Source organism: Eretmochelys imbricata, chromosome 25 (genome assembly GCF_965152235.1).
Source record: "Eretmochelys imbricata isolate rEreImb1 chromosome 25, rEreImb1.hap1, whole genome shotgun sequence".
In the NCBI taxonomy this organism is placed as follows: Eukaryota; Metazoa; Chordata; order Testudines; family Cheloniidae; genus Eretmochelys; species Eretmochelys imbricata.
The window spans coordinates 12,451,451-12,461,246 of NC_135596.1; the positions used below are offsets into that span (position 1 = coordinate 12,451,451).

At 51.7% G+C, this 9,796-nt stretch overlaps 1 protein-coding gene across 1 annotated transcript in view; it reads right to left on the minus strand.

The window, feature by feature from the left end:
* Positions 1-8,607, minus strand: part of ABCA7 (ATP binding cassette subfamily A member 7) — a 49,254-nt gene extending 40,647 nt beyond the window's left edge. Inside the window, exon 1 of the mRNA XM_077842162.1 lies at positions 8,553-8,607. The gene's annotated coding sequence lies outside the window, so the exon portion shown is untranslated. The remainder of the gene's footprint in view (positions 1-8,552) is intronic.
* Positions 8,608-9,796: the final 1,189 nt, after the last annotated feature.

Sequence of the window (9,796 nt, forward strand, 5' to 3'; positions counted from 1 at the left end):
CACACCCCAGCTGACAACAGCCCTGCAACTTTCAAAGGCAACACAGTAACTCCGATAGGAAGCCAGAGAGAACAGACAGAGCTAGTCCTCCCCCCAGAACAGCGGCAAATCCCGTCCCACAGCTCAAGGATCCTCGCTGCAGAGCCGATCTCAGCTGGAAAGCCTTAAAACGGGATCATGCCTCTGCTAAACCAGCTGAACATACCCAGTCCTGAAGCAACTGTCCAGGGACCATGCTTAGTGTGGGCCTAGCCAGGCTGTGGCGTTATATCACAGGGATAGACCTACCCTGACAGCATGTAGCTGGAAGTCCAAGGGCTAGTGAAGGCAAATCATCGGCACAAACCCAGGCTGGTTTCATCTCTGCTGATGCTGCTCTCACGTCTGATGCTGCTCAGCTTCATTTCCGAGAGGTTAGACAGAGGAGACTCTGTGTAGGCACAAACCAGCTTCCAAATCCTGCCCCCACACATGCAGCCCCCTCATCTCAACCCTGACCCGGAGGAACGAGAGCTAGTGGCTAAGAGGGACGGTCAAGCTCCTTGGGCTGTTCGGTCTCTCCTGAACACCCAGCAAGGTGAGCTCTTTCAAAACTGGCCCAACGAGAAACAACTGCGGATGCGCCAGCCCATAACACCTCTCAGACGCACAAAGCTCCCAGTCGGTGCAGACAGACTTAGTCCGCTGAGCTGATTTTCCCGGAGATTATTCCAGCTGAGCCAGCAGAAAAGTTTATTCGGTTCGCAACTCACCCTGCCCCCTGCGCTTTGGGGGGGAATAAAATGAACCAATGACATTCCACAGGAGTGTATTAAAAACCCCAACTATTGGACATTTAATTTCACACTGAAATCAATTAAAAGATGCCCATTGAAGTCAATGGCGTCAGGAGCAAGCCCTTCATAATATTTTCATGATTATTATTTATATTATTGTAGTACCTGGACCGGGAGCCCCTTGCGATAGGCACTGTACAACAAATAGAACAAAAACACAGCCCCTGCCCTACATTATCTATAGCATCTTGCATCCCTAAAGATCTCTCTCAGACTATGCTCTGTAATGCTATCTCCAAGCGCCTTGCAAAGTAAACCAAGGCATTTTGTGCAGAGTGATAATTTCATCCACCATTAAAACGTAGTCACTTCTGGGGTGGAAGTCAGCACATCTCAACAACAGTTAAGATCAGGAAGTCAAGTGCAGCATTACATTAAAACTGTAAGAGGGATTTTCTTAGAGAGCCAGGGGACAGGCAGAATTTGTAGCTGAATTTGACCAGGACACACAGTCATCTACACAGAGCCATAAAAGAAAACCAACTCCTTTTTGAATATTTGAAGGATTCCCATCTCCAGGTTAAAGCAAGGGAACAGGGGTTAGACGAGATGACCCTTGCGGTCCCTGTGATTGGATCTGGTTCATTTCACACCAGGGCCAGTCAGTTTCAACACCACAAGGGTTTTGTAACCAAAGCAGCTGCAAACTCACCTCTCTCCTCCCCCACCAGAAAAATGTCAACACCTCCATCCAACTCGAATCGCTACATGGGCAAAGCCGGAGCCTGGTCAGTATCCAAGTGACGGCTGGCTTCACAGTCAAAGTTTTTTCCCCCCACCTCTCAGTTCCGAGCAGCTCCCCATTGCTAGCTTCAGAGATGGGGTCAGAATTCGCTTCAGGGATGGGGTCAGTTTGGCACTCAGCCAGTGCTCCCCATGCTGAGCAACAGGGCAGGCAACCCGTAGTGCCCTGCTGCTGGGGCTTAGTCTGCTGCTCTCCCTTGCCCACGGGGATAAGCAGGTCCCACAGCAAGGCAGGATTATGATGTTGCCAGGAAATCTTAAGCACATTGCAGAGCCTGACATCAGCGGCACTAAGGAAGGGGCCAGGCTGAAGGATTTCCCTGACCAGGGCGCTCCAATCGGGCTTTGCACTCCCACCTTCCCCATCCCCTCATTTTACAGATGGGGAAACTGAGGCCGAGAAGGGAACTGATTTGGCCAAGGAGCACAATGAGGCAACAGCAGAGCAGACAATGGAGGCCAGGAGACTGGACTCCCATTCCAATGCCCTGTCCACCAGGATGCCATGCATCATGCAGCACACAGGTGAGCCCTCAGGCGATGGGGCTTGGAGGAAAAGAATTCTCTGACATACACACATCCATGGCCATCCCCACTAGGAATCAGGCTGATTCATCCACCAGGGCCTTGATGTTACTTAGGGCCCTTGTGAAACGCAATGGTCAGACCAATACGCAGTGTCATTCAGTGCTGAAAGCCCAGCAAATACAGCTGCTCTGAGTGACCCGTACTGATCTCCTGAGCCCGTGCAGGCCAGTTCTACACCACTCATGCTGTAGCAAGGCGGGCGGTGGTGGTCGGGGACTCTCTTCTCCGGGGGACTGAGTCATCTATCTGCCGCCCTGACCGGGAAAACCGAGAAGTCTGCTGCTTGCCGGAGGCTAAGATTCGCGATGTGACGGAGAGACTGCCGAGACTCATCAAGCCCTCTGATCGCTACCCCTTCCTGCTTCTCCACGTGGGCACCAATGATACTGCCAAGAATGACCTTGAGCGGATCACTGCAGACTACGTGGCTCTGGGAAGACGGATAAAGGAGTTTGAGGTGCAGGTGGTGTTCTCATCCATCCTCCCCGTGGAAGGAAAAGGCCTGGGTAGGGACCGCCGAATAGTGGAAGTCAACGAATGGCTACGCAGGTGGTGTCGGAGAGAAGGCTTTGGATTCTTTGACCATGGGATGGTGTTCCATGAAGGAGGAGTGCTGGGCAGAGACGGGCTCCACCTTACGAAGAGAGGGAAGAGCATCTTTGCGAGCAGGCTAGCTACCCTAGTGAGGAGGGCTTTAAACTAGGTTCACCGGGGGAAGGAGACCAAAGCCCTGAGGTAAGTGGGAAAGCGGGATACCGGGAGGAAGCACAGGCAGGAATGTCTGTGAGGGGAGGGCTCCTGCCTCATACTGAGAATGAGGGGCGATCAGCAGATTATCTCAAGTGCTTATATACGAATGCACAAAGCCTTGGAAACAAGCAGGGAGAACTGGAGGTCCTGGTGATGTCAAGGAATTATGACGTGATTGGAATAACAGACTTGGTGGGATAACTCACATGACTGGAGTACTGTCATGGATGGATATAAACTGTTCAGGAAGGACAGGCAGGGCAGAAAAGGTGGGGGAGTAGCACTGTATGTAAGGGAGCAATATGACTGCTCAGAGCTCCGGTACGATACTGCAGAAAAACCTGAGTGTCTCTGGATTAAGTTTAGAAGTGTGAGCAACAGGAGTGATGTAGTGGTGGGAGTCTGCTACAGACCACCGGACCAGGGGGATGAGGTGGATGACGCTTTCTTCCGGCAGCTCGCAGAAGCTACTAGATCACATGCCCTGGTTCTCATGGGTGACTTTAATTTTCCTGATATCTGCTGGGAGAGCAGTACCGCGGTGCATAGACAATCCAGGAAGTTTTTGGAAAGCGTAGGGGACAATTTCCTGGTGCAAGTGCTAGAGGAGCCAACTAGGGGGGGAGCTTTTCTTGACCTGCTGCTCACAAACTGGGAAGAATTAGTAGGGGAAGCAAAAGTGGATGGGAATCTGGGAGGCAGTGACCATGAGTTGGTTGAGTTCAGGATCCTGAGACAGGGAAGAAAGGTAAGCAGCAGGATACGGACCCTGGACTTCAGGAAAGCAGACTTCGACTCCCTCAGGGAACGGATGGGTAGGATCCCCTGGGGGACTAACATGAAGGGGAAAGGAGTCCAGGAGAGCTGGCTGTATTTCAAGGAATCCCTGTTGAGGTTACAGGGACAAACCATCCCGATGTGTCGAAAGAATAGTAAATATGGCAGGCGACCAGCTTGGCTTAACGGTGAAATCCTAGCGGATCTTAAGCATAAAAAAGAAGCTTACAAGAAGTGGAAGTTTGGACATATGACCAGGGAAGAGTATAAAAATATTGCTCAGGCATGTAGGAATGAAATTAGGAGGGCCAAATCGCACCTGGAGCTGCAGCTAGCGAGAGATGTTAAGAGTAACAAGAAGGGTTTCTTCAGGTATGTTAGCAACAAGAAGAAAGCCAAGGAAAGTGTGGGCCCCTTAATGAATGAGGGAGGCAACCTAGTGACGGAGGATGTGGAAAAAGCTAATATACTCAATGATTTTTTTGCCTCTGTCTTCACAAACAAGGTCAGCTCCCAGACTGCTGTGCTGGGCATCACAACATGGGGAATAGATGGCCAGCCCTCTGTGGAGAAAGAGGTGGTTAGGGACTATTTAGAAAAACTGGACGTGCACAAGTCCATGGGGCCAGATGAGTTGCATCCGAGAGTGCTAAAGGAACTGGCGGCTGTGATTGCAGAGCCATTGGCCATTATCTTTGAAAACTCGTGGCAAACGGGGGAAGTCCCGGATGACTGGAAAAAGGCTAATGTAGTGCCAATCTTTAAAAAAGGGAAGAAGGAGGATCCTGGGAACTACAGGCCAGTCAGCCTCACTTCAGTCCCCGGAAAAATCATGGAGCAGGTCCTCAAAGAATCAATCCTGAAGCACTTACATGAGAGGAAAGTGATCAGGAACAGTCAGCATGGATTCACCAAGGGAAGGTCATGCCTGACTAATCTAATCGCCTTTTATGATGAGATTACTGGTTCTGTGGATGAAGGGAAAGCAGTGGATGTATTGTATCTTGACTTTAGCAAAGCTTTTGACACGGTCTCCCACAGTATTCTTGTCAGCAAGTTAAGGAAGTATGGGCTGGATGAATGCACCATAAGGTGGGTAGAAAGTTGGCTAGATTGTCGGGCTCAACGGGTAGTGATCAATGGCTCCATGTCTAGTTGGCAGCCGGTGTCAAGTGGAGTGCCCCAGGGGTCGGTCCTGGGGCCGGTTTTGTTCAATATCTTCATAAATGATCTGGAGGATGGTGTGGATTGGACTCTCAGCAAATTTGCGGATGATACTAAACTGGGAGGAGTGGTAGATACACTGGAGGGCAGGGATAGGATACAGAGGGACCTAGACAAATCGGAGGATTGGGCCAAAAGAAATCTGATGAGGTTCAATAAGGATAAGTGCAGGGTCCTGCACTTAGGATGGAAGAATCCAATGCACCGCTACAGACTAGGGACCGAATGGCTAGGCAGCAGTTCTGCGGGAAAGGACCTAGGGGTGACAGTGGACGAGAAGCTGGATATGAGCCAGCAGTGTGCCCTTGTTGCCAAGAAGGCCAATGGCATTTTGGGATGTATAAGTAGGGGCATAGCGAGCAGATCGAGGGACGTGATCGTCCCCCTCTATTCGACATTGGTGAGGCCTCATCTGGAGTACTGTGTCCAGTTTTGGGCCCCACACTACAAGAAGGATGTGGATAAATTGGAGAGAGTCCAGCGAAGGGCAACAAAAATGATTAGGGGTCTAGAACACATGACTTATGAGGAGAGGCTGAGGGAACTGGGATTGTTTAGTCTGCAGAAGAGAAGAATGAGGGGGGATTTGATAGCTGCTTTCAACTACCTGAGAGGTGGTTCCAGAGAGGATGGTTCTAGACTGTTCTCAGTGGTGGAAGAGGACAGGACAAGGAGTAATAGTCTCAAGTTGCAGTGGGGGAGGTTCAGGTTGGATATTAGGAAAAACTTTTTCACTAGGAGGGTGGTGAAACACTGGAATGCGTTGCCTAGGGAGGTGGTGGAATCTCCTTCCTTAGACGTTTTTAAGGTCAGGCTTGACAAAGCCCTGGCTGGGATGATTTAATTGGGTATGGGTCCTGCTTTTGAGCAGGGGGTTGGATTAGATGACCTCCTGAGGTCCCTTCCAACCCTGATGTTCTATGATTCTATGATTCTAAGGAAGGAAACGATGAGGTGTTGGTCTGCTTGATTTCAACACCTGATATTTCCAAGGTTAAAAACTAGCAGAATTTTAAGAGAGAAAAAGCTTTCAGGCCCACTTTACACATCACACAGCAGTAAAATATACAAGGCCATTTAAACACAATCCATTACTTTATTATTCTTTATAGTCCAATAATGCCCAGCAATACCAACTGAGGTCAGGACCCCACAGTGCCAGGTGCTGCAAACACAGTAAGAGGCAGTCCCCTCTCTACCCCAAGGAGCTCACAGTCTGAACAGACGAGATGGACAAAGGATGGGAGGGGAATGTGATTTGCCCAAGGTCACCCAGCAGATCGGTGGCAGAGCTGGGAAACACAGCCCAGGTCTCCAGTTTCTAGCATTGCTAGCCCCAAATGTTCAACAATCATGAGGCAGGCCCAAATAACTCTCAGAATTGGTTTAAAAATCAGGATATAGATGTAGATATAAATATAAACATTGGGTTCTTTTCATTTGTCTTCTGTTTTCTGAGCCTGTAAGCTGTACTTTGGTCACATTTTCAAGCTTTTCTCTGCAGCCATGAGTAGAAACTTACTTAAACATTTTTTTTTCATCTTTTCATATAACCACAGGATTCCATGTCTGGGACTTTAATTAAAACACCAGTTATCACAAGAGTTGGCAACACTGCAATTCCCAGGCAAGTTGACATAAGCCCTTGATATGCTGTATTGATGGTTTGCTCCTTGGTCGTTAGCCTGACGCTTACATGCAAATACTTTATATCAACCTACCCTACAAAATACCTATCCTGACACCTGCATGCCAAAAACAAATGAAAAATCAAGTCACTTTTCAGGTAGGAGGTTATCAAAATGGTAGCCATGGGAAAAAACTGAAGTGTCATGAAAGAAAAGGAGTACTTGTGGCACCTTAGAGACTAACAAATAAATTGGTTAGTCTCTAAGGTGCCACAAGTGCTCCGTTTCTTTTTTGGATACAGACTAACACGGCTGCTACTCTGAAACCAGAACTGTGAGAGCATTTGAACCAACCCAAATGTCAAAACAGTAGTAACAGGAACTGTGCTAGGATGGGCTGCCTCTGATGCACAAATCTCTCCACCCCAACCACCAAGGGGACCGTAACCACTCTGAAATCAACCTGCAACTGTTTATATTTAGACAGGAGGAAAAACTCTCTTTCACAATCAGGCTCAGAGAAAAGCCCAAGAGTACAGGATGCTCCATGCAGGATTTTCATACAAATGGGTTATTTCTTCCCGATGATTAAAAACCTAGCCAAGAAAGCTCTGATCAGGTCTGTACACGCTGCCCCCCAGAAGTGCCGATTACACGGCAAAGCACTGGAGCATCACTGGCACAGCTACCCTGATGTAATCAGAACCCCCAAATCGGGGCTGGCTCGGTCACCCTGCACCTCCCGCTGCCACTGACCCCAGGGCAAACCCACGACCCTTCCCATTCAGGGTCCCATTTGCACTGGTGTAAACAGCTGCACAAAGCGCAGGCAACGGAGACCCAGGGCCCCAGCATGTGGGGAGCAGCTTTCCGTGGAATAGCAACTAACCAGCATTCCCCACTCCCTGGGTTCTCCAGTGTCTTTTCATTAGGTTTCTCTTGCACGCTGGCAGCGGTATGATCTTCCTTCACCGCTCCTCCAGCTTTACCCAGGTAAACTAGTGCCAGATAAAAGCCAGCCATCCACTGCGACCTCCTTCCCTGCATACGCTGGAAGTGACTCCAGGGATTTTAGAAACCCTGGGATGCAGTGAGCTGATTCCCTGAGATGTCTGCTGAGAACTGGCTTCAATTCCACCACAGCTGCAGATCAAGTTCAGCTGAGCCCCCCAGAGGATCGGGGATTGCAAGCCCAGGCCTTCAAAGACTCCAGGATGCCGCTGGCTAGCGTCCAAGCCCTGGCACTGCAGAGGCTAGGAAGGAAGGAAGCAATCGCACCCCAAATGAGAGAGGGGGAAAACAGGGGGGAGCACTTGGGAGAGGGTGGGTTGCAGGCTCTCTGCTCCCCCTGACGTGGGAAAGAGATGCTGCCTTCTGCCGTGGGGTCAGGACAGGGATCAGGAGAAGCCTTGCCCAGGATGCAAAAGTCGCAGCGACAGAGCCAGCAGCTGCTAGCCCTCGGCCCACCGGCAACTCCCTCTGTGACCTCTGTTGGCCTGAGATGGGTCCTGCCGCACTGGGACCCCCCGGACCCCACCTGTCTCTAGAACCCTGCCCCCTCCCCGAGCCCCACTGCCCCCCCTTCCCTAGCTCTAGAACCCTGCCCCCTCCCCGAGCCCCACTGCCCCCCCTTCCCTAGCTCTAGAACCCTGCCCCCTCCCCGAGCCCCACTGCCCCCCCTTCCCTAGCTCTAGAACCCTGCCCCCTCCCCGAGCCCCACTGCCCCCCCTTCCCTAGCTCTAGAACCCTGCCCCCTCCCTGAGCCCCGCTGCCCCCCCTTCCCTAGCTGTACTCTTCGCCCCCTGCCCCACTGCCCCCCCTTCCCTAGCTCTAGAACCCTGCCCCCTCCCCGAGCCCCACTGCCCCCCTTCCCTAGCTCTAGAACCCTGCCCCCTCCCCGAGCCCCACTGCCCCCCCTTCCCTAGCTCTAGAACCCTGCCCCCTCCCCGAGCCCCACTGCCCCCCCTTCCCTAGCTGTACTCTTCCTCCCCCCCCCACCCCGTACCTGTTCACTCCATAGCCAGCGCGGCCCCTTTAAGGGAAGCCCCCAGCCTCTCTCACCCCGCGCCGGCCGGCGGCTGGGGCAGGCTCAGCGCTCCGCCAGCCCCGCCTCCGGGCCGCCAGCGTTCGGCTTTGGAACGCGAGCGGCCCGAGGGGAGGGGGGTTGTGCCGGTCGGGTGACGTCACATACTTTCTTAAAGGGCCCGTTGCTGCTCGGAAGGATGACAGGAGCGAAGCCGCCAGAGCTGGCTGCAGACAGCGCAGGCTGGATTTGAACTGCCCCTTCCCACCCAACACGCGGCCGGTCAAATCCAGAGCGGGGCTCCGGCCTTTTGCAGAGGCCCCTTCCCCAAGCAGAGCTCCAGGGCTGCCCAGAAGGAATATTTGGGGGGAGGCCTCCCCCCACCCAACACCTCCTACTAATGAATAGGGGGCCCCTGCTCAGGGCCCTAAGCAAGGGCTTAGTCATGCCTAGCAGGGATGCTGCAGAGCTCAGCCCCCCCCTCACTCCACCCAGGCTTGTGTGCAGCCCCCTGCCCACGTGAGGCCAAGTGTTCAGAGACTCTGAGTTCACACAAGCAAAACTCCACCAGTGCCCGGGGAGTTTGGCAGTTGTAGGGCTTTCACAGTGCCCCATGCTGGAGGCTTCCACTCTCAGAAAACCCCACACCTCTCCTCCACTACAGCAAGCCAATTACTGAAAGCACAGGACTTTCTACTGCAAAAGGCAGTCGTGCAAGCCGCGACACGCCTGCTCCAGGAAGCAGTGAGGGTGGCAAGCACTGCAGCAACTAAAAGCTGCATTTCAGATTAAAACTAACCGCAGTTTATTTACGCTTTTAGTTCTAGACCCGATATACAGGAACACACGTACATTTAAAGTTATACTGCTTTATTCCTAGACCTGTGCTAATCTCACCTCTCAGGAGCCCAATCTATTACTCTAAAGATTAGTTATTTACATCAGAAGGAATGTCACACTGTTCTGACCCAGTAGCATTACACACCAGCTCTGGACAGGGGCTGTGCAAAATGCAGGACAGAATCAGGCCTGAAGGCTACTGCTCACATGCACCTCAGTTACCTTGGAGAGCAAAGCCAAGCAGCTTAGCACCACTTCCTGTAGAAAAGAATCAGCTGATTACTTTAAATAAGTTAATTCAGGGACAATATAGCTGTAGGACAGCAGGGCAAGGGCAAATATGGCATGGCCACATGGTTTTCCCATAGGTAATGCCAACCAATCCA